Here is a 24,085-nt window from a genome sequence, read left to right on the forward strand (position 1 = left end):
ACCAAAAATATCCTTGTCTTTATGCTCTAGAATCCTCAGAATCATTTCCAGCTTTCTCCTCTGACTCAGATCAGTTAAAGTGAAGTTCAGAAATTTTATTGGCAACTTTTGTCTTTTACTGACCCATGGACCTAAAACAGTCCATGTAGGAATCCGGAGTCAGAATTGTAAGAAGAGACTTGTAAGAATATTCTGTTAAGAAATTTAAAGCCAAGTATAGCTCTCCCAGGAAATATGTGTGCTTTGGGAAATAAGCTATTGAAATAACGATTTTTCATTCTGAACTCAAAGTGAGATGCTTCATTCTTACCTTTCCATACAAAAAGTAAGCAGGAATGTTCGAATTGTAATTATATTCTCTTCTTTGCAAACTTGTGGTTCTCTTGAAACTCAATGGCTATATACTAAGAAAAATGTTCAATACAAAAATAACCCAGACTCAGCAGTTAGTGTATAATCCCTGGTCCCTTTCCTCCTATACTTAAAAAAATTCTTTTAGTGCATCTATTCATGATTTTCAAAGACATTTCCATTGGCTATGAACTTGGGCAAATAAGATTCACACTTTCAGGAATCATTAAAAGGACAATATTTATCATTAGCAAGGTTCAATGCAACATTGACTGCTAAAACATTTTTGAATATTTATTCAACTGATAAGATAAAATATACAAACTTTCTAATTTGAATAGTATAACTTTAATAGGAATGCATGATAGACTTTAAAATAAGGTAATACTGAATAACTTAGATCTACATATGACAGAAGAAAGTTTAGAAAGCTAGGATGAATTTTAAAGGTATAGAACCTCCTGGAGATTAAAGAGTAAGATTGGGGCTGGTTTGAGTATAGTTATGCTCGATAGCAAAAGAATGAAACAGATCTATTATTCTATTACTCCAAGACATTGTGATAATACAGAAAATAGAATTATACAAGTTCTTAATACTCAAGGAAAAACAAACCTGTCCAAGGGATAGGACAATTTGGGGCAACTGATAATCCTCCTATACTTTTCAAAGCCACTAGAGTGACTAAATACAATAGTGATGCAAATAACTACTCTGAACACAAAAGCGTAATGAGTTAGGGGTTTGCTCTTTGTTTTGTCAGGTTTCAAACTTATTAAGGTCCTGAGTCCTAAACCCTGAGGAAAAGGTGAGAATGTCCTGGTAGCTCTGGGGATGATACTCATCATAATACTTATGCTGAGTTAACAAATGCAAGACACATGAGTGGGAACGCCCTCCCTTGTGACCCACATCTCTACCTGATCATGACCTTACATCTCAGATTTGTCCACAGAACCCTTTTCAACAAACAGTACTATGATAATTCTCCCACATATGAACAAGTTCCTTTCCAAGAGTGTGTTCCATAAATCGTTTGTTCACAAGTCCAACAAAGTTAGCCTAGGTAACCAACTAACACAATTGGCTATATAGTACTGTACTGTAATAGTTTATAATACTTTTCGCACAAATAATACATAAACAGTAAACACAAAAATAAAGAAAATATTTTTAATCTTACAGTATAGTACCTCGAAAAGAACAGTAGTACAGTACAACAACTGGTAAACAGGAGAGATCATTGAGTGAACAGGCAAGAAGAGTTACTGACTGGAGGAAGGAAAGGAAGTGGGAGATGGTAGAGCTGAAGGATAATCAGCAACAGAAAACAATGGGTGAGATGTAATTCACTCATGCCTAACATTGATGGAATACGTTTGCATCTCTGAAACTATGCAACTTAAAGGTTCATATGTAGAGGACTTACTGTGTAGACAACAACTAATTTTCAGCTGGACCGGCTTCGAGAGAACAAGCTCATTCACCATGGTTGTCGAGGGTGCCCAATGAGGGGTGGGGGTGGCGATTCGTTAAGAAAGGAGACAGCGGGGGCAAAAGAAGGGGAAGTCCTAGAGTGCTAAAGAATGCCACATTGCATAAGAACAAAGAGTTTATCAAATCTAATTGTTCTCTTTCATAGATAGACACACTGATGCCATTATATGGCTTCTGCAGGTGGCACTATGGTAAAGAATCTGCCTGCCAATACAAGAGATCCAAGAAACTCAGGTTTAACCCCGGGGTTGGGAAGATGCCCTGCAGGGGGAAATGGCAACCCACTCCAGTATTCTTGCCTGGGAAATCCCATGGAGAGAGGAGCCTGGCAGGCTACAGTCCATGGGGTTGCAAAGAGTCAGACACAACTAGCATGCACACACACGTAGCTTCTGCAAAACTATAAGTGATCTTTTTTTTAAAAAAGCACACTGGACTTGAAATGAGGAGAGGGGATGATATTTCTGCTTTATCTCAACTAACCACTCTGGTTTGCCTGCCATATTCCTTTGAGTTTTTTATATGTGTTCATTATATACTTAAATTTGTATATATTCCTGATAACAAAATCAATATATTCTTGTTTTGAAAATTCCACTGTTAGTAAAATATATAAAGAAGAAAATAAGTAAAGAACCTCCCTAAGACCTCTACTAGGGAGACAACCACTCAGTGATTTTGCATCCACTCCTCCATAGTCTTAGTGCATATTTAGGTTTATCTTTTTAACAGCTATATAGTAGTCTATGTCTGAATGCATCACATTGTATTTAATCAGCCCCCTTACTGATGGTCTTGGAGTTGGGGACGGTGTTATTTCATTGTAAACAATGCTTAGTGAACATCCTAGTACATGTGTTTCTGTGTACTTATGCAAAAATTTCTGTAAGGGAAACCCCTAGAGGTAAAATTGCAAGAACAGAGAGTATAAACATTTAAAATTTTAATAAAAAGTGCTAAATTGACCTTCAAATATGTTGTATCAATTTTTACTCTATCAGTGTGTTAGACTGCCTGTTTCTCACTTGTTTTTAAAGGAACACAAAAATGATGAGAGGAAATTATTTAAAATTAGATTCATTTGGTCTTAAATTATAGTACTTATAGAAAACAAACAACAAACACAAGTCCAAAGAAATAGTATCAGAGTTGCCAGTTGTCAGGGTAAGTAGATATCATAAATGTGGCTTGTTGGACATTTAATTGATTTTTAAGACTTCTCACCATTATCAGAATGGAAAAAATAGGACAGTACTTATCTGACTTCACATTAAAGAAGTGAGATAACAGGAAAAAGTGAGAATTTCTTATTATTAGTGCTTTTTTTTGGTTCATCTTCAGTTCCAATATTTTGTCTCAAAGTATGAGGGCACAGTACTGAGAATAATTTAACATAAATTAGGTTCCTAAAAGTGATAACCTATTTTCTTCATGGAATTCCATGTTTGAAAAAACCCCAAATTAATTTGGGTGGAAAAAAATACATGCTTTTTAAAAATCACTTCTTATTTAGTTTAAACACTTACAGCATTGCCTACCTTTACGTGATACTTGTATTGCTTAATACAAAAGGAACTGTAAAGAAGTATAGCTTAATAGACATCACGCTTATTACTAGCAATGACCAGTAACTACTAGCATCCCTGAGTACTAACTCAGGCACCGTGTTAAGTGCTTTACATGAATTATCTCATTTAATCCTTATTATAACCCTATGAGGTAAGTATGATTATCATCCCCCAGATCCAATCCACAAATCTTTTCCCCTGATAAAACACTTGAAGCATAGTCACAAATACAGATGCTTTAGATAGTCATTTGTAATGTTGAAAAGCACCCTAAATCTCAACTTCCTCCCATGGCTCACATCTCTGAAAGGGGATACTAATTGATTATACCTTTGCTTTTCCTACCTTGGGTATTGTGAGGATTAAACATTAACACAAAAATAGGTCATGTAATCTGTTCTGGATTTACTTGACGATGAAAGGGACTCAGAATTTTAAACATGCCAATGGATCATCTCAGCTGGAGTGAGCTTGGAGTGGAGTTGGAACCTTGTCGGGAGCATGGCCCTGATTCTCTTCTTTAATGCCCAGGTGGGTATAACATGGCTGTGCTCTTCTAAAGTTTTCTCTGCACAGAGAAGGTCTCAACAAGCAACAGGGATAGATTCTTGGTGCTCATGGATAAGCCATGAGGACAATTCACCTCACTGATGAATTTCTGTTGGACACTTGGTTGCATTATGAGAGCAAAAGAGGAGAAAGCCCCAAAGTATAGTAAAACCCAAACTACATTTGAAGGGAAAGGGATCTATAGAGAAAAAGAAGCTTGCAAATCTTAGTAGGTACATGCTGGGCAGAGCATGGGCAAAAACTTCTGAGATTTGTAGAAGAAAAAATGGCATTACTGAGACAAAGCAAAAGAAGAGAGAAATTGACTGAATGTTCAAAGGGGAATTAACATTCATTCCACTTCAGTCCAAAAGTATATCATGTTTGTACTGAAATATTAATTCTGAACAATACTTCATCTGTACCCTAGTCTGTAACAAAGGTGGTGTCCCTCGGGCATTTTGAAGTAGTCTCAGAAAATGAGCAGTTGGAGGGAAGATGATAATGAAGCAGCCTTGATGTCATTTGATCAAAAGTAATGAAAGAAATGGAGAGATGGTGAGTTGCCTGTGTAACAAATCCTAAAGGAAAGAACATCAGGTAATACTGGAATAATCTTTGGTGTTTAATGCAGTCTCAAATTAGACTCCATCTCCCAGACTGTCATTCTCCCTTCATCTGCACTTCAGTAGTTACTTAAACTCAGTTCCTAAATGAAATGTTAGCTGTGTCCAGTCATGATTTTATCTGAGAAGATTCAGCAAGACAAAAATATTCTAAAATGAATTTCTGGGCTTTAGGTTTCAAACTACTCTCTCTTTCTGGACCCTTAATTGTTTTCTGTCAAACTGGGAAGTTAATCTGGAATGTTTTCAGGATGTTCAAGTTTTTGCAAGCTTTATACCTAAAGCAGATTCACAGCTGTGCAGAGAACAACCTTTGAAGTTACCATGCTTTGCTAGTATCTCAAATATTTTTCTTTGATCTGGAGGCACCCTTTTTCCTAGGAAACTTTCTTATGATTACTATATTTTCTGTCACCAAGTGTTTTTATTCTATAATGCCCATATTTCTTATGAACCAAGGGTGACAAATATGCACAAATATTTTGCCGGTTGTGAGAAACAATATCACTGGAACTATGTGATTTAAGTTTTCATTTTAATGAATTTTGATTAGATAGTAATTTTATATTTTCTTTTTATTTTTATCTTGTGGTATTTCAATAAGAAATGTGGAATCATTTGTAAACATTATGTAAAATGAGAAAGAGGCAGGAAAAAATCAATCTCTTGATGAGTTTCATTTTTAATTTGTTATAGGACTGGGTTTCGAAAAGCTTTTTATTGAAATGCTTAATAAATAATATATGTTTAAAATCTAATGAAATAGCTAATAATAGTGCATGTGCGTGTGTGTTAAGTTGCTTCAGTCATGTCTGACTCTCTGCAATACGTAAATTTCATATTTACGAAATGTGATGGAGAAAGAGAAGAAAAGTCAAGGGGAGAAAAGAAAAAAAGAAAATTTAACAAGGGGAAGTAATAGTAGAAGTGAAAAGAACCACAATCAAGGAAGAACCTGAAAGGAAAAGAATACAGAAGTAGATAAAAGAAAGAAAAGAAGGCGAAAGGAAAAAGGGAGTAATCATGCCAAGATTATTCTCTGCAGATTTTAGTGCTATGGCTGGTCCTATACTTCAAACTATCTATGTGTGCATGGTAAGTAGCTTCAGTCATGTCCAATTCTGTGCGTAGCCTGCCACGCTCCTTTGTCCGTGGAATTCTCCAGGAAAAAACACTGGAGTGGGTTGCCATGCCCTTCCTCCAGGGGATGGTCCCAACCCAGGGATCAAACCCATGTCTCTTATGTCTCCTGCATTGGCCAATGGGTTCTTTACCACTAGTGTGACCTGGGAAGCCGATACTTCATTAAATAAATGTCTTTATTTCATGAGTACATACAATACTAAAAAAGAGTGATCCTGAATGCTTTTCTTTCCCGTTATTTATTTTCTGTTTTTTAAAGTATCTTTATTTCCCCATGTTCTTATATACAAGGATATTGTATCCTTGCAGTGCGGTTATTATTTCTGGCTTAAAAAAGCGTTGATTGTGTAGATTTTCCTGCACTGATATTTGCTGTTAAGGTGTTCATATATTTGTTTATTCTAAAAGATAATTGAATAGCTTAGGGGATACTTCAGCTCCCACCACTGAAAGGTGCTAAAGATATTGAATAAATGAATAAACTGTCTACAAAAGCCATTTCTGTATTAAAGTCAAATTACTCTCTGAAAAATGGTATCTAATTCTTCCAGAGGGCAATGAATACATTTGAGGTTGGAATCTGTAACACTGCATTAAGACATTGTATAATAATCAAGAGTCACTAATCTTGATACAAACATTTTTAGCGTAGTTTTTGTCTTGAATTCAGCTTTACTACAGGATCACAGTAATTATAAATGCTATGCTAGCAGTTAGAACTCAGCCTACTGCCTTCACTTTGTCTATCTGGGCAATTGTTTTTGGCCTCCTGCACACCTTGAGCATATGCATCGGCTACAGTGTGTACAGATAGACGCACAGCAGAACAGTCTGACACAGCATGCAGAACAAAACAAGTATTAGCACTGGGATCTGGATCAAATTTAAGTTGCTTTTTCAAGGTTTCCTCCTTGTTAGATGGTAGCCTTCTGAATTCTGGCCAGCTACTTGCAACACTGGGCACTGAGGCTAACCCATGCTCAGGCTTAAAAAGTTCCACTCTTCTTGTTCACTACCTGTGTGTTGGCACCTTGTGTTATATTTCAACAACAGAAGTAGCTAGGGATCAAGCCAATTGGCTACATGACTTTGAAAGTCAGTTGCAGAGAAAGGTGAAGCCAAGTACAGCCTTCTCTGTAGGGAAGAGCCAAGAAGATTCTAAAAATATTTGAGGATCTCAAGAGAAACAGCTGCAAATAGGAACAGTACTTAGTCACTGGGAACGGCTGACACTTTATACGTACTCAGCTCCTTTTCTCCATGGAGCAGAAAACAAGACATTTTGAAATGTGCAACCGCCCTGCTCCTGAGTACCAGGGCACCTTTCATCTACTTCTGGTGACTTTTATTTTCTTTTGTTGTTGGATCCTCTACATAATTGCAAGCATATCGCAGACAAGCACAATCGTAAACAGTGGGTGGACGCTTCCTCCTCAAATGCAGACAATATCTGCCTGGCTGGCACAGCTTAATTCAGCCATTAACCCACTTTTATATGCTCTTTTATATGCTAACGGTGCAAAAAAACTCTTCAGAACTTAGAGGAGAAGACGTTTTTCAAATTTCATTTCTGGTCCAAGATGTTTTGGTGAGTCACTCTGAAAATGCTAAGTAAAAAGCAGAAAGAAAGGCCTTCCAAAGAGTCGTAAACAACCCGGGGGCCTCTTTCAGAGTAAGCCATATGTGTAACCTTTGTTAGAGTGCAAGACTGCCACTCATAAAGCAACCCCATCAGATGAGTATATTTTGAGCAATTTTCTGATGGGGCTAGGACATCCCTCTGGATTGCAGGAATGTTCAAATCACAAGCAAGCAGCCCTTTTCTAGGGTCCTAGAGTGAGTGCAGGTGCCCTAACCCACTGTCTTTACAAGTTCATCCTTCACTCTCCGACTTCTCTAAGGACTTCCCTTGTGGCTCAGACGGTAAAGCGTCTGCCTACAATGCAGGAGACCCAGGTTCGATCCCTGGGTTGGGAAGGTCCTCTGGAGAAGGAAATGGCAATCCACTCCAGTACTCTTGCCTGGAAAATCCCATGGATGGAGGAGCATGGTAGGCTACAGTCCATGGGGTCGCAAAGAGTCGGACACAACTGAGCGACTTCACTTCACTTCACCTCTCTGAGCCTTCCTTGATAGCTCAGCTGGTAAAGAATCCACCTGCCATGCAGGAGACCCATGTTTGATTGCTGGGTCTGGAAGATCCCTGGAGAAGGGATAGGCTACTCACTCCAGTATTCTTGGGCTTTCCTGGTGGCTCAGCCAGTAAAGAATCCGCCTGCAATGTGGGAGACCTGGGTTTGATCCCTGGGTTGGGAAGATCCCCTGGAGAAGGGAATGGCTACCCACTCCAGTATCCTGGCCTGGAGAATTCCATAGACTGTATAGTCCATGGGGTCGAAAAGAGTTGGACACGACTGAGTGACTTTCACTTTCACTTTCTCTGAGGCAGCTGCAGTGGTTCCCTCTCTGTTCATCCTGCCTTCACCAATTCCCCAGTTAATTCATTCTCTGCACAGTTACAGCACAGTCTCCTTAAGGCAGCCGTGACTGAACTGAGCACTCTCTGGTTGAAAGCTTCAGTGGTTGCCCATCCCTTGGAGAAGGAATAGGCATAAGACTTTCTTCCAGAGTTTTCTTACCTTCTCCCAGTTTTCTTACATGCTCTTGAAAAACTGGACAAAGTACTTGATGTTTTCTAGACATGTCCTGTATATCCTACTGACAAGTTTCTATCCATTTGATTCTCTTCTCCTAGGATACCCACCCTTCACCAACTGCCCCCCACTTCTCCTCTGTTGAGAATACCTGTGAATGTAATCTTATTTTGAATAGGTTCTTCACAGATGATCAATTTAAATTAAGATGAGGTCATGAGGGTGTGTCCTAAACCAAAATGACTGTTTTCCTTATAAAAAAGGAAGTATGGATACAGACACAGATAGGTACAGGGGGAAGACAGTGTGAAGATGGTAAGGTGAAGACAGAGGCAGAGATTGGATTGACTCAGCCATGAGCCATGCAACACCAAGGATTGCTGGCCACCACCAGAAGCTAGGAAGAGGCAAGGAAGGATTCTATCCCAGGTTTCAGAGGCAGCATGGGTCTGCCAACAAAAGATAATTAATTTTGGATATCTAGTCTCCAGAACTGTGAGAAATAAATGTATGCTATTTTATTTTATTTTTTGGCCATGCTGCTTACAGGATCTAGTTCTTCACCTTGGGACTGAACCCACGCCCTTGGCAGTGAAAGTGTGAAGTCCTAACCATTGGACCACCAGGGAATTCCCAAATTTTTGCTGTTTTAAAGCACTCAGTTTGTGGTACTTTATTACAGCGACTGTAGGAAGCCAATACATTTATCCTTCCAAGCCCAGTTCACAGGCTATTTACTTCATTAGACCTTCCTTGACTTCAATCTCTCAAAGTAATCTCTTGTGCTCTCCTGCAGCCTCATAATATTATTTTAAGAGCATGTCTCTCTGTCTATATTTTCTGTATTAAATTGTGAGCTCCCTGAAATAACCCTTTATCCATTTATTCACTTAATTTTGTGTCTCCACCAGGGTCTCCACCTCTACATTTGGAAAGTTTCCCTTAGATGTTTATTGAACTAAGTAGAACGGAATCTATGTTTTTAAAGATAACAATGACAAACAACTTATAAGAAACTATTTTTAGATAATATCTTATTATCACCTGTTAACTTTGTTTCTGGAAGAGCTCTTGGAAAAAAAAAATACAATGGAAAAATGAGGACTAGATAGTAACAGGCAATCCTCAGAACAAAATACAAAAAATATGAAAAACTTGGAAAGATATCATATTACTCCTAATTCAAAGATTCCCAGTTAAAACAAGTTACTGTTTTCCACCAATCGGATAAGTAAAAGACCCAAGTTTGATAATATACTATGTTGGCATGGATTTAACAAGACCTGAATTCTCATACATGATTAGTGAGGCTACAAATTAGTACAATTTTTGAGAGTAATTTGAACAAATTACTGTTCACCCATAAAATGGATTATTAAGTAGTCCAGAGTAAGAATGGAGTAGAACTACATGAGATGGTAGGAAATGATCTCTAATACATATTATCATGAGAAAGTAAATAAAAATATACCATGCTAAATATAGGGTGCTTCTATTTCTCTATAAGAATGTACATTGTTGTTGTTCAGTCACTAAGAATTGTCCAACTCTTTGCAACCCCATGGAATGTAGCACGCCAGGCTTCTCTGTCCTTAACTGCCCGGAGTTTGCTCAATCTCATGTCCACTGAGTCAGTGATGCTATCCAACCATCTCATAAGAATGTATAGATACATACATATGCTTATGTATCATCTGATGATTTTTGTAATGGTATGTAAGAAACCAACAATTGTAGTTGTCTTTGGGAAAAAAGACTGGAAGTCTCAGAGGAAAATCACTTTATACTCTTTTGGAACTATTGTAAGTTTTATTATATAATTATTTTCAATTTTAAACATTTTCTTAGAAATACTCTAGAGTATTAAATATATACATAAAATACCTCAGAATTAAAATTTTTTCTCTAGGCACAAGTTAAAAAAATTTTTTAAATAAATATGTACATAAAATACTATTTGGTGATATCAGACTCATTTTGCTTAAATAAATGATTCATCTAATATGATTTAATTAACTTTAATTTTATACCTGTTAAAATTTATAATTTGGAAGTGCACATAAGTACCTATTTTAGAATCAGACATTCAAAATGTTTCACAATTTTTTTACAAAAGCAAAACATAATTACTAAAAAAATTAGAAAATAAAGACAAAAATAAATATTCTTATTTATACCAGCCAAACATCAAGGTAACAATTTGATGAGTATCTATCCAGAATTTATTCTATACTAAAATATATTTTGAACTGTGGTGTTGGAGAAGACTCTTGAGAGTCCCTTGGACTGCAAGGAGATTCAACCAGTCCATCCTAAAGGAGATCAGTCCTGGGTGTTCATTGGAAGGACTGAGGTTGAAGCTGAAACTCCAATATTTTGGCCACTTGATACAAAGAGCTGACTCATTTGAAAAGACCCTGATGCTGGGAAAGATTGAGGACAGGAGGAGAAGGGGATGACAGAGGATGAGATGATTGGATGGCATCACTGACTCAATGGACATGGGTTTGGGTGGACTCCGGGAGTTGGTGATGGACAGGGAGGCCTGGAGTGCTGCAGTTCATGGGGTCACAAAGAGTCAGACACGACTGAGTGACTGAACTGAACCGAACTGAAAATATATACAGAGAATGGATTTATACATGATTATATGTCTTAGGACAGGCTCATGTATTATACCAACAATGTGTTACAGTCTATGATGTACATCTTGGGACCATATTCCACCAACTGAAGATAATAAATACTTCTCAGTTGAATAAATAATAATGAACAAGCATTTATTGAGCATTTATTTTGTGCCAAGTATTGTGTTACATTCCGAGGCTATAAAGATTAGGCAGACACAGTTCCTGGCCTGAAAACCTTGCAGTGAGACACAGGAGACAGATATAAACAAGATCAGTTTTTCCACTGTGGATCTTTTCCAAGGTTTGTATTTATCTCATGGATGAAAAAAGAAGAGGCAATATTTACGAATCAAATATAAGTAATAATCTGTTTTTCCTTAATATTTTAAGAAATAAATGAGTAAATGGGACCTAATTAAACTTAAAATTAAATTTTAACTTAATTAAAATTAAACTAAACAGCAAAGACAGTATTGACAAAATGATAAGACAACCAACTAAATGGGAGAAAATATTTGCAAATGATATGACTGATAAGGGGTTAATATCCAACATTTATAAACATCTCATACAACTCAGCATCAAAAAAATAAATAAATAAACAAGTCCAATTAAAATGTGGGCAGAAGAAATGAATAAATATTTTCCAAAGAGGATATGCAGATGGCCAAGAGGCACATGAAAAGATGTTCAACATTGCTGATCATCAAGGAAATGCAAATCAAAGCCACAGTGAGATACCACCTCACACCTTTTAGAATGGCTATCATCAAAAAGAACACAAATAACAAATGTTGGCCAGAATGTGGAAAAAAGGGAACCTTTGTACCCTGTTGGTGAGTATGTAAATTGGTACAGCCACTATGGAGAACAGTATGGAGGTTTCTAAAAAAAAAAAAAAACTAAAAATAGAGCTACCATATGACCCAGCAGTTCCACTCCCCAGTATACATCCAAAAAACCAAAACCACTAATTCCTAAAGATACATGTACCTCAAGTTCATAGCAGCATTATTTGCAATTGTCAAGATGTGGAAGCAACCTAAGTGTCCATCAACAGGTGAATGGATAAAGAAGATGTGGTACTAAATAGAACGGAATACCACTCAGCCATAAAAAAGAACTAAAATTTTGCTATTTATGGCAACATGGATGGACTTGGACATTATGCAAAGTGAAACAAGACAGAGAAAACCAAATACTGTATGATATCACTTATTTCCATTAGACATTTTCCTAGGCACCCTTGCATAACAGCAAATACATAAAGTTTACTTTGTACCAAATACTGCGTACCGTTATAATTGCATTATACAGAAAAGGAAAATAAGGCACAGAGAGGTTAAAAACTTGCCCAAAGTCACACAGCTAATATGTGGCAGAAACTAAGGATTCAAATTTCACATGATTTGATTAACTATTGTTATATTATATTTCTAAGTACCAGGTACTTGACCACAGAATTCTGAAGGCTTGCTCCCACCAGTATGCTCAGAAAAATACCTATTTCTATCCTCCCCCCTTTTTTTTAAATCCCATTTGGCATTCTAAACACTAAATTAGTTTGGGTGGAGAAGGTCCATGGGCTATGAGAAGTAAGAGCACCACAGATACTATCTCTGTGTTTGTTTTACAGATGAAACTAAGATCTCTGAGAATTAGCTCCTACAAAATTGCATGCAACTGCCTTAAACCTCTTATTTTCTCATGCCCTTAATTTTTAGGGTGTAGTGAGTTAACCAAAGTTACAGTCCTATTTAAGTGTCAGAAAATTAAAATTCGTAAAAGGCCATACATGTTTTCAAATTTAATCATTAGACAAAGTCCTGCCTTTAGCAATTCATTAATTTTTTTCATTTTTAAAAGTAGCCTTTTCAATGAGATTTAATGGATCACATTACTAATCGAAAAATATCAGAAAAAACTAAACAATTCCCATTTTGAGACACAAATATATATATATATATATATAAAGAGTGAATTCAGGACAAAATACTTTCAGTGTTTCTTTTATAGTAGATCTATTTCCTTGCTTTCTTATCAACTGAAACCAGGCCATAAGGTTCCAACAATGGAAAACAGATTCACTTCTTTTCAGGATTAACAAATAGACTTGAAATACATGCAGAATTTATTACATGGCTGCTGACACTAAATTTCTTTTCAAAGCCACACTTCCATCACTTAATAAAAAGATAATACATATTGACAAGATTTCAAATGTCTATTGGAAAAAATCACAATTAAAAATGTTGAATTATTTCTTCTGTCTTATGCAAACACATTTTATTGTTGTACAAGATTGCCCTCTTGTGTTTTCTCTAGTTAAGTCATTATCATTTTTTATCAATTTAATATTCGACTTGTAACTTTTCAATCTAAAATTAACTGAGTATTAAATGAACGTCAAAGCTGTATGTTCGAAACCATATAGATTAGAAATTAATGTTATGCTATGGTGTGTGGTACATTCTATTCCTTTAAATCTCTGAATTAATCTAAAAAGTACTATGGCCTAAAGTTGAGAAAAAGTAGAGTTAAGCAGAATTAATTATATAAAGAAAAATTTAGAATTATGTCAAGAAATTCTAAAACTCTGATATTAACTACCCACTTTACCAAGTTATGGAAAATGCAACCAATTTGTATAGGTCTGGCACAATATCGTCACAGTCAGTTTCTCCTTTTAGATACTTAGCTATTACGGGTACATAAAAGCACTATTATGATTTTTAATTATTTTGAAAAATTTTTCCTTGTATGTTAGCAATTTTCTTTTAAAAGTTACTTAATTAACAAATACTTTTATGTGTTGAAATGTAAATTTGGTACACTCCTTGTTTGTTAAGTCAAATTGGTAGCATAAGTTAAAAAATGTTTATCGGGTTTGCTCCTAGGAATTGGGCTCAAAAGCACAAACTCAAGTACCCCCAAAATTTAATGCCTGTAACACTTATCATAGTATTATTGGGAGTGCTAACACGTGGGCTACCCTGGTGGCTCAGCTGGTAAAGAATCTTCCTACAATGCAGGACATCCCAGTTCAATTCCTGGGTTGGGAAGATCCCCTGGAGAAGGGATAGGCTACCCACTCCAGTATTCTTGGGCCTCCATGGTGGCTCAGATGGTAAAGAATCCGCCTGCAACGGGGGAGATGTGGGTTTGATCCCAGGGTTCAGAAGATCCCCTGGAAGAGGGCATGCAACCCACTCCAGAATTTGTGCCTGGAGAAGCCCCATGGACAGAGGAGCCTGGTGGACTACAGTCCATAGGGTCACAAAGAGTTGGACACAACTGAATGCCTAAGCACACACAAACATGGCTGTGTGTTGAATTAGAGTGGAATATCCTTGGAAGAAAAGTTATGACCAATCTAGATAGCATATTGAAAAGGAGGGACATTAATTTGCCAACAAAGGTCCGTCTAGTCAAGGCTATGGTTTTTCCAGTGGTCATGTATGGATGTAAGAGTTGGACTCTGAAGAAAGCTGAGCACCGAAGAACTGATGCTTTTGAACTGTGGTGTTGGAGAAGACTCTTGAGAGTCCCTTGGACTGCAAGGAGATCCAACCAGTCCATTCTAAAGGAGATCAGCCCTGGGTGTTCTTTGGAAGGATTGATGCTGAAGCTGAAACTCCAGTATTTTGGCCACCTCATGGGAAGAGTTGACTCATTGGAAAAGACTTTGATGCTGGGAGGGATTGGGGGCAGGAGGAGAAGGGGGCGACAGAGGATGAGATGGCTGGATGGCATCACCGACTCGATGGACATGAGTTTGAGTGAACTCCAGAAGATGGTGATGGACAGGGAGGCCTGGCATGCTGCGATTCATGGGGTCACAAAGAGTCGGACATGACTGAGTGACTGATCTGATCTGATCTGATCTGATAATGACACAGAGGAATTTTTTGCAACAATTAAAATTTAATGCAATATTTAAAATAACTTTTTGTTACAATGTTAAGTTTTAAAAATTCAGGATATACATACGTGTGTGTGTATCACAATGATCTAAAAGCTGTTCTTCCGAAACTAAAGAAAGGCTAGAATGAAATTCCTTAAAATATTATTAATAATGGTGGTTGTCATTTGAGGGTAGCACTATGGTAGCTTTTTCTATATTTTTTCACTTTTTTGTATTTTACCATGTTATTATGTTGAATACTATATTACTGTTATAATGGGGAAAGTCCCTATGTTCCAAATATCAGCAGAATGATGTACTGCCTTCTTTATATAGATCAGGAATTTTCGGAGCTTTCTATATAAGCTCAGAAAGCTTTTCTAAAGAAAACCAAGACTTCAGCAACTAGCACAGGATGTAGCCAGTTGAACCATTGAAGAAGAGTGGAGGGGTCCCTAGATCACTACAAGAGTGGGAAAAGTTCTTAGGATGGATACTTTCTCTCCTAACACTTCATCCTTTGAAAGAAAAGAGAAATAGAGCCTGGTGATGAATTCCTTCTCCAAACACATGAAAGAGCAAACAAAACAACAATCACTTATTAAGTGCTAAATAGTGCTGTGTGCTAAGTTGCTTCAGTCATGTCTGACTCTTTGTGACCCTATGGACTATAGCTCGGCAGGCTCCTCTGTCCATGAGATTCTCCAGGCATGAATACTGGAGTGGGTTGCCATGCTCTCCTCCAAGGGATCTTCCTGACCCAGGGATTGAACCTGCTTCTCTCATGTTTCCTGCATTGGCAGGCAGGCTCTTTACCACTAGCACTACCTGGCTAGGTTGGTTGAAAAGGGTCACAGGCTAAATGTGATGAGTGGATGAATGAAAAGAAGGATAGCTACAGTATTTTACCTCCAGGCTTCATGTAGGACCTTCTCAGCTAGACTGAAGCTAAAGACCTGGTCTTCCCACCTGCAGCCCTGCAACAGTTTTCCAGGCTGCAGCGAGAGTGATCTTTTTAAAGAGCAAACCTTCAACAGATTCCCAGTGCCTCTAAGGATAAACTCTAAACTCCTTATGGTGGCTGACAAGGCCCTTTATCATCTGTCTTGGGCTTACATCTCTCACCTCCTCTTCCACTTCCACTCCATGTTCCAGGCATTCTGACTTTCACTAAGCTTTTTCTCAGGTGTTCTCTCAGGTTGGACCCAGCCGGTCTCTATTGCATAGTTACCTCCTGCTTACTTTTCAAGTCTTTGGTTAAATGTTGCTTTCAGTGGGAAAACTTGGCTGTCTCCACTATGTGCTCCTATTATAATGACTGCTTTCTCTGTCAAAGTCCTTTCCATACATTATTAAATTCTCTGGTTTAACTGTCCCTCTCATCTGGACTGCAGGCTCTGTGAGGGCCAGGGCTGAGTCTGCCCTGTTCACTTCGATACTATAATACCTAAGCAAGGAACGATAAATATTTACTGAATGAATGAATAAGTGGATGAATAAGTGAAATAGCCTAATTACATTCAACTTGTTCAGACTTTCCTTAAAGAGGTACTCTAACTGATGCAAGTGCATATCAAACTAAAGAACGATAAGCAAGGAACGATAAATATTTACTGAATGAATGAATAAGTGGATGAATAAGTGAAATAGCCTAATTACATTCAACTTGTTCAGACTTTCTTTAAAGAGGTACTCTAACTGATGCAAGTGCATATCAAACTAAAGAGGACACAGGTAATGGTGGTGGGCCTGAGGATGCTGGGAGTGCTTCACTCAGCACTTGTCCTGCGTCTTGTCCTCACTTAACAGATACATGTGTATGTGCACGTGAACTTTAAGAGATTTTTCAAATTAAATTTTCAAGCCCCTGTGGCTCAGCTGGTAAAGAATCCACCTGCAATGATGGAAACCTGGGTTCGATTCCTGGGTTGGGAAGATCCCCTGGAGAAGCGAAAGACTACCCCCTCCAGTATTCAGGCCTACAGAACTCCATGGACTGTATAGGCCATGGGGTCGCAAGGAGTCGGACATGACTGAGCGATGTTCATTCCACTTCATGGGAAAAAACACACTCTGATACATTGGCCAATTCGTTCTAATTATTAAGAAAAAGAGATCTCTTCATTCAACTATAGAGGAGCAAATTATGATTTGTAAAATAGTTATACATAGTCTTTAAAGACATGGGGAAGATATAATATTAAGTTTCTTTACAAAGTACATAAACTATTTGTACAGAATAAGCTAATTTCTCTTACACAAAAAGAAATTTACATAGGTTATATTGTATTTACATAATAAAAATTTGAAAGGAAATACATTGAAATCTAAATTGTGATGATTTCTGAGGGTCATCACATGTAAAATACTTCTCCTCCTTATACTTTTCAGGATTTCTCTCAGAATAAGCATGTATTACTTCTATCAAAACACTAAGGGTTATCAAAAATCTCTATAATAAAATAAATTTATTTATGTGTAGGCTGTTATTTCAAAATTGGTTTTAAGACTAAAGGGTCAGCATGAATATTTTTCATGTATCACAGATATACTTTAAAATATTTGATACTGGGTAGATTTAATAAGGCAATGACCTTTAATACAGATGTTATGAAAAGATATTACAAAATTATAATCTTAAATTTGACTTCTCAAATATCTTTATGTTCAAAATTTTTCATATTTCTCAAGGGAAAGCAATTTTATTAAAGAATGTTTACTTGGAAAGTAAATTAATGCACATATTATTAGGTTAAGCACAAATAAAATGACATTTTAAAGCAAGATTAAAGGATAGGCTAGACGCAATCAACTAAGTGTATAGTTACTTGAAGTGGATTAGGCAAGAGGCTAACTTGCACAGAATTACCTCTTGAAAATAGTCAGGCATAAGCAGCAGTTTAGACTGCCCGTCTGGGAAAATCCCTCACCTGCACTACCTATCTCAATACATCTAGGAAGTTCCTTTTTCCTTTGCTTTAACAATAGGTCCAGTGATAAGCAAAACTGCCCTCCTCCAAAGCTCCCTGAAGTGCAAAAAGACTAAGAAGATCAAAGAACCCATTAGCCACTCCCTGAACTTCAAAGCTTTCTCCTCTGGGAACTCTGAGGAGCAGCTGTGAGATTGCTCAGAGATTTCCATTACAGTGTATAAATCCATCAATAACATTACAAATGTCTTGGTCACTATATTCTTTTTATATCCTTACGATGACTGCATTTTAGGTTTCACAGTCTTGTAAACATATTAAGATGAGTAATAAGCCAAAATATATTAAGACTAGAGATCTACTCACCCCAGTGAGCACTGAGACACTCTTCTTAGCATTATGCTTTTGTGCTTTCTAAGTCTAGCTTTTCAATGCCTTGATCATTTCTATACTTCCTCATTTGGAAAAAAAAAAAAAAAGTAACAAAACAAGCATTTTATTTCACATAAGTTTGTGTTTTAATGCAATATTCAAACAAAGTCTACAAAGTAAGTTACCTTTCCTGGACTTCTTTCACAGACTCAGTCCCTGAGATGACCTAATGCCTCTTCTAACTAGCTTTAGGATGGAGCTGACATTCTGAACAGCAGGAGAGAGGGAAAAACCTGTATTTTCAATAATATCACTGAACAAACTAACCCTGAACTTCACCCTACCTCTGATTTCTTTTACATGATAAAATTCACTTACTTATTTAAAAGCTAGATTGAGCTTGATTTCTGTTATTTGTGGCCAAAGCACCCGACCAAAATTTGGATTCGATTATTAGGCAGTGGAGAGTCACTGAAGAGGTTTAAGCGGGAGACTGACATAATCAGTTTGCATTAATTACTAGGACAGCAGTGGGAGAAGTGCTGAGGAGGGAGGGGTGGGATGGAAGATTGGCTAAACGTTACAGAGGGCTTATTATGTGCTTTGTATTATACTCATCTAACACTTTGCATATATTAATTCATTTTTCACTTTCATGCATTGGAGAAGGAAATGGCAACCCACTCCAGTGTTCTTGCCTGGAGAATCCCAGGGACTGGGTCTATGGGGATCGCACAGAGTCAGACACAACTGAAGCGACTTAGCAGCAGCAGCAGCAGCAGCAACCCTTCCCAAATTCTATGAGGCATGTAATATATTATCCATGTTCAATGAGAGGAATCAGAAGTCCAGAGACATTAAGCTGTCCAAGACTACACAGCTAGTAAGTGGCAGAGTCAGGATTTGAACCCACTTTAATTATAGACATTTCTTTATGCCTCCCTCCTACCCTCCAACCCACATATATCAGGAGAAGCTCATCTCACTCTCAGCCTCAAATAGACCTAATTGATGTCAAAGTAAACCTAGGCTCTTTCCAGTGATTAACACAGACGTAGACTGACAACCCAATTCTGGTCTATTTATACTTCATAGGGTTATTGAGAAAACTGAATGGCTACTGCTCATAACACACTTGGTATGGGGTAGGCCCACAATAAATGCTAGCTACTACTGTTATGATTATAGACCACGATCATCAAGAAAAACAGAAGTAGTGTTCAGAGAAAGAGAGCAAAGGAGAGTGGTATGGCAGAAGCCAAGGGAAGAGCTCTTGGTAGAGTACATCAGAATCAAACAACATGGAGAAATGAAGTGAAATGAGAGTCGAAAAGAAAAGTTCATTGGGTTTAGCCTTTGGGACATAATGGGTTACCTTTGCCAGAAAGGGGTTAGTGGAAGGGCTGAGGTGGAAGTCAACCAGTTGAAGAGCAAACTTGCACCTGAATTGGAGACAGTGGCTATGTATTTATTCCACATTAGCAGTTTCACTGTGATGTAAAGGATGGGTCTCCAGATGGAGCACATTTTTATAAACTTTGAGCACTGTAGTGGTCAAGGATAGTCGCTTTTGGATGAAGTAAGCCTGGAAGATATGTAAAATAATTCTCAAATGCTGTGCTGAGAGTATAGCTAAACTGAAAACCGAGAGTTTTCAATGGCTTTAATCAGTTCAGTTCAGTTCAGTTGCTCAGTCGTGTCCAACTCTTTGCGACCCCATGAATTGCAGCACGCCAGGCCTCTCTGTCCATCACCAACTCCTGGAGTTCACCCAAACTCATGTGCATCGAGTTGGTGATGCCATCCAGCCATCTCATCCTCTGTCATCCCCTTTTCCTCCTGCCCCCAATCCCTCCCAGCATCAGAGTCTTTTCCAATGAGTCAACTCTTCACATGAGGTGGCCAAAGTACTGGAGTTTCAGCCTCAACATCAGTCCTTCCAATGAACACCCAGGACTGGTCTCCTTTAGGATGGACTGGTTGGATCTCCTTGCAGTCCAAGGGACTCTCAAGAGTCTTCTCCAATACCACAGTTCAAAACCATCAATTCTTCGACGGTCAGCTTTCTTCACAGTCCACCTCTCACATCCATACATGACCACTGGAAAAACCATAGCCTTGAATAGACAGACCTTTGTTGGCAAAGTAATATCTCTGCTTTTGAATATGCTATCTAGGTTGGTCATCAGTTTCCTTCCAAGGAGTAAGCGTCTTTTAATTTCATGGCTGCAATTACCATCTTCAGTGATTTTGGAGCCCCCAAAAATAAAGTCTGCCACTGTTTCCACTGTTTCCTCATCTATTTCCCATGAAGTGATGGGACCAGATGCCATGATCTTAGTTTTCTGAATGTTGAGCTTTAAGCCAACTTTTTCACTCTCCTCTTTCACTTTCATCAAGAGGCTCTTTAGTTCTTCTTCACTTTCTGCCATAAGGGTGGTGTCATGTGCGTATCTGAGGTTATTGATATTTCTCCTGGAAATCTTGATTCCAGCTTGTGCTTCTTCCAGCCCAGCATTTCTCATGATGGCTTTAATGTGAGTGAGTGAGTGAAGTCGCTCAGTCATGTCCGACTCTTGGCGATCCCATGGACTGTAGCCTACCAGGCTGCTCCATCCATGGGATTCTCCAGGCAAGAATACTGGAGTGGGTTGCCATTAATATGTAGGTACAAATACATAATTCTCCCCAGTTCAAATAGAAATATATGAATCAGCCTGTCTGTGTCTTTGTGCAGGTTATGAAAATTAGAGTGAGGTTGAAAATAATGGAAATGGGGACCGTTTGACCATAGTAACTCTCTGGTTCCTCATGTTTTTCTGGGGCCTCAGTTCTACAAACAAAATCTGTGCTTATAATTGGGATTGCCAACCACTGTTATCAAATGGAAAGATGGTCAAAGAATAGACTGTCAACATTTGCCCCCCTCTCCCACAAGTTCAAAGGGAAGAATCAAATTGTTAACGAAAGCATTTCACCTGTGAATCTCACAGTGTTCTAGGATTACATGTGGTAAAACAATATACTAATATCCATCTTTTGATTAAATTCTATAGCCCTCAAATTTGATGTATGCCTTTTTTTTTCTTTCATCTAAGATAAAACAAAGCTACTGCTGCTGCTGCTGCTAAGTCACTTCAGTCGTGTCCGACTCTGTGTGACCCCATAGACGGCAGCCCACCAGGCTCCCCCGTCCCTGGGATTCTCCAGGCAAGAACACTGGAGTGGGTTGCCATTTCCTTCTCCAATGCATGAAAGTAAGAAGTGAAAGTGAAGTTGCTCAGTCGTGTCCGACTCTTTGCGACCCCATGGACTGCATGCAGCCTACCAGGCTCCTCTGCCCATGGGATTTTCCAGGCAAGAGTACTGGAGTGTGGTGCCACTGCCTTCTCCAAAACAAAGCTAAGGACACTCATATTTATGGCTTTATGTATAATAGATAGGATTAGTAGGATTAAGAACCACATGGCACATAAAATAAAACTATACAAATATTTCAATTATTCAGTATGTGTGAGTTAAGGGAACTTAAAGCATCTCTCCATTATTCATATCTTCATTCCCACAGCTATGTTTCAGGTAGGAACACAGCTAGGTCTCCCCTATAAACCTTGGCAATAAGAGGAAAATGTCTTACTGTTAGAAAGAATTACAAAGGAACTTATCTCCTTCTAAGCTAATTTCAGGAAGCTGCTTTAGGACGTTATTTTGAAAATGCTGTTGGTTATTTTAACTTATTTAATGAGGAGTTTTTTGCTTCTAAAAACTAAGGTGTGTCCCTTCATTGTTCAAAAAAGAGCAAAGACAAGAGTAAGGAAAAAAAAAAAGTGACTACTGCAACACAGTATATTACCAAGCAATGAAAATACCAATTATTCAGATAGAGAAGTATCACTCTAGACTTCCCCTGCTCTAAGACCATTCCTTCCTATGCAGTCATTGCTCGTAGTGATAGTTGTCTTTTCAGAGTGTCAAAATAGGCAGATATGCCTAAAGAATTAGATAACTAGAACTAATTCTATTTCTTTGCCTAAAATAATGCTATTATCATATCAGCATATTACTCAAAAACATGAGTAAAAAACCCTGAATATTCATTAGAAGAACTGATGATAAAGCTGAAGCTCCAACACTTTGGCTACTCGATGTGAAGAGCAAGGTCACTGGGAAAGACCCTTATGCTGGGCAAGATGGAGGGCAGGAGGAGAAGAGGGCTACAGAGTATGAGATGGTGGGATGGCATCACCGACTCAATGGACATAAGTTTGAGCAAACTCCAGGAGTTAGTGAAGGACTGGGAAGGAAGCCTGGCATGCTGTAGTCCACGGGGTTGTGAAAAAGTCACACATGACTTAGTGACTGAACAGCAACAACACGGGTAACAAAGAAAAGATTTCTTAAGTAGAAGGGCAAATTTCCTAGAGAAATCATCTGATTTAGAAGCTCATCATTGATATTTAACACTGGGATATAAAGCAGAGAAACTGGAGCTTAGATAGCAGAAATCTTATTAGCTTATTAATTAGCAAAGAGGTCAGAATTTACTTTGTAATTATAAATATCCTAATATTATATGTAATTATAAATATCCTAAACTAATGAATGAAGGAATAGCATAATTTAGTCAAAAAACTTAAAAGATCAGATCAGATCAGTCACTCAGTCGTGTCCGACTCTTTGCGACCCCATGAATCACAGCATGCCAGGCCTCCCTGTCCATACCAACTCCCGGAGTTCACTCAGACTCACGTCCATCGAGTCAGTGATGCCATCCAGCCATCTCATCCTCTGTCGTCCCCTATTCCTCCTGCCCCCAATCCCTCCCAGCATCAGAGTCTTTTCCAATGAGTCAACTCTTCGCATGAGGTGGCCAAAGTACTGGAGTTTCAGCTTCAGCATCATTCCTTCCAAAGAAATCCTAGGGCTGATCTCCTTCAGAATGGACTGGTTGGATCTCCTTGCAGTCCAAGGGACTCTCAAGAGTCTTCTCCAACACCACAGTTCAAAAGCATCAATTCTTCAGCGCTCAGCCTTCTTCACAGTCCAACTCTCACATCCATACATGACCACAGGAAAAACCATAGCCTTGACTAGACGGACCTTTGTTGGCAAAGTAATGTCTCTGCTTTTGAATATGCTATCTAGGTTGGTCATCACTTTCCTTCCAAGGAGTAAGCGTCTTTTAATTTCATGGCTGCAGTCACCATCTGTAGTGATTTTGGAGCCCAGAAAAATAAAGTCTGACACTGTTTCCACTGTTTCTCCATCTATTTCCCATGAAGTGATGGGATCGGATGCCATGATCTTCGTTTTCTGAATGTTGAGCTTTAAGCCAACTTTTTCACTCTCCACTTTCAGTTTCATCAAGAGGCTTTTGAGTTCCTCTTCGCTTTCTGCCATAAGGGTGGTGTCATCTGCATATCTGAGGTTATTGATATTTCTCCCGGCAATCTTGATTTCAGCTTGTGTTTCTTCCAGTCCAGCATTTCTCATGATGTACTCTGCATATAAGTTAAATAAACAGGGTGACAATATACAGCCTTGACGAACTCCTTTTCCTATTTGGAACCAGTCTGTTGTGCCATGTCCAGTTCTAACTGTTGCTTCCTGACCTGCATACAAATTTCTCAAGAGGCAGATCAGGTGGTCTGGTATTCCCATCTCTTTCAGAATTTTCCACAGTTTATTGTGATCGACACAGTCAAAGGCTTTGGCATAGTCAATAAAGCAGAAGTAGATGTTTTTCTGGAACTCTCTTGCTTTTTCCATGATCCAGCTGATGTTGGCAATTTGATCTCTGGTTCCTCTGCCTTTTCTAAAACCAGCTTGAGCATCAGGAAGTTCACAGTTCACAAATTGCT

General features: G+C 38.2%; 1 protein-coding gene and 1 non-coding gene across 2 annotated transcripts in view; one reads left to right on the plus strand and one right to left on the minus strand.

The window, feature by feature from the left end:
• LOC132346385 (WAS/WASL-interacting protein family member 3-like) overlaps positions 1–24,085 on the minus strand; it is a 40,149-nt gene that overhangs the window by 11,976 nt on the left and 4,088 nt on the right. The window lies entirely within an intron of this gene.
• TRNAC-ACA (transfer RNA cysteine (anticodon ACA)) lies at positions 7,640–7,711 on the plus strand. The gene has a single exon. It is a non-coding gene; the product is annotated as a tRNA-Cys (tRNA).

The sequence above is a fragment of the Bos taurus genome, chromosome 10, assembly GCF_002263795.3.
Source record: "Bos taurus isolate L1 Dominette 01449 registration number 42190680 breed Hereford chromosome 10, ARS-UCD2.0, whole genome shotgun sequence".
Taxonomy (NCBI): domain Eukaryota; kingdom Metazoa; phylum Chordata; class Mammalia; order Artiodactyla; family Bovidae; genus Bos; species Bos taurus.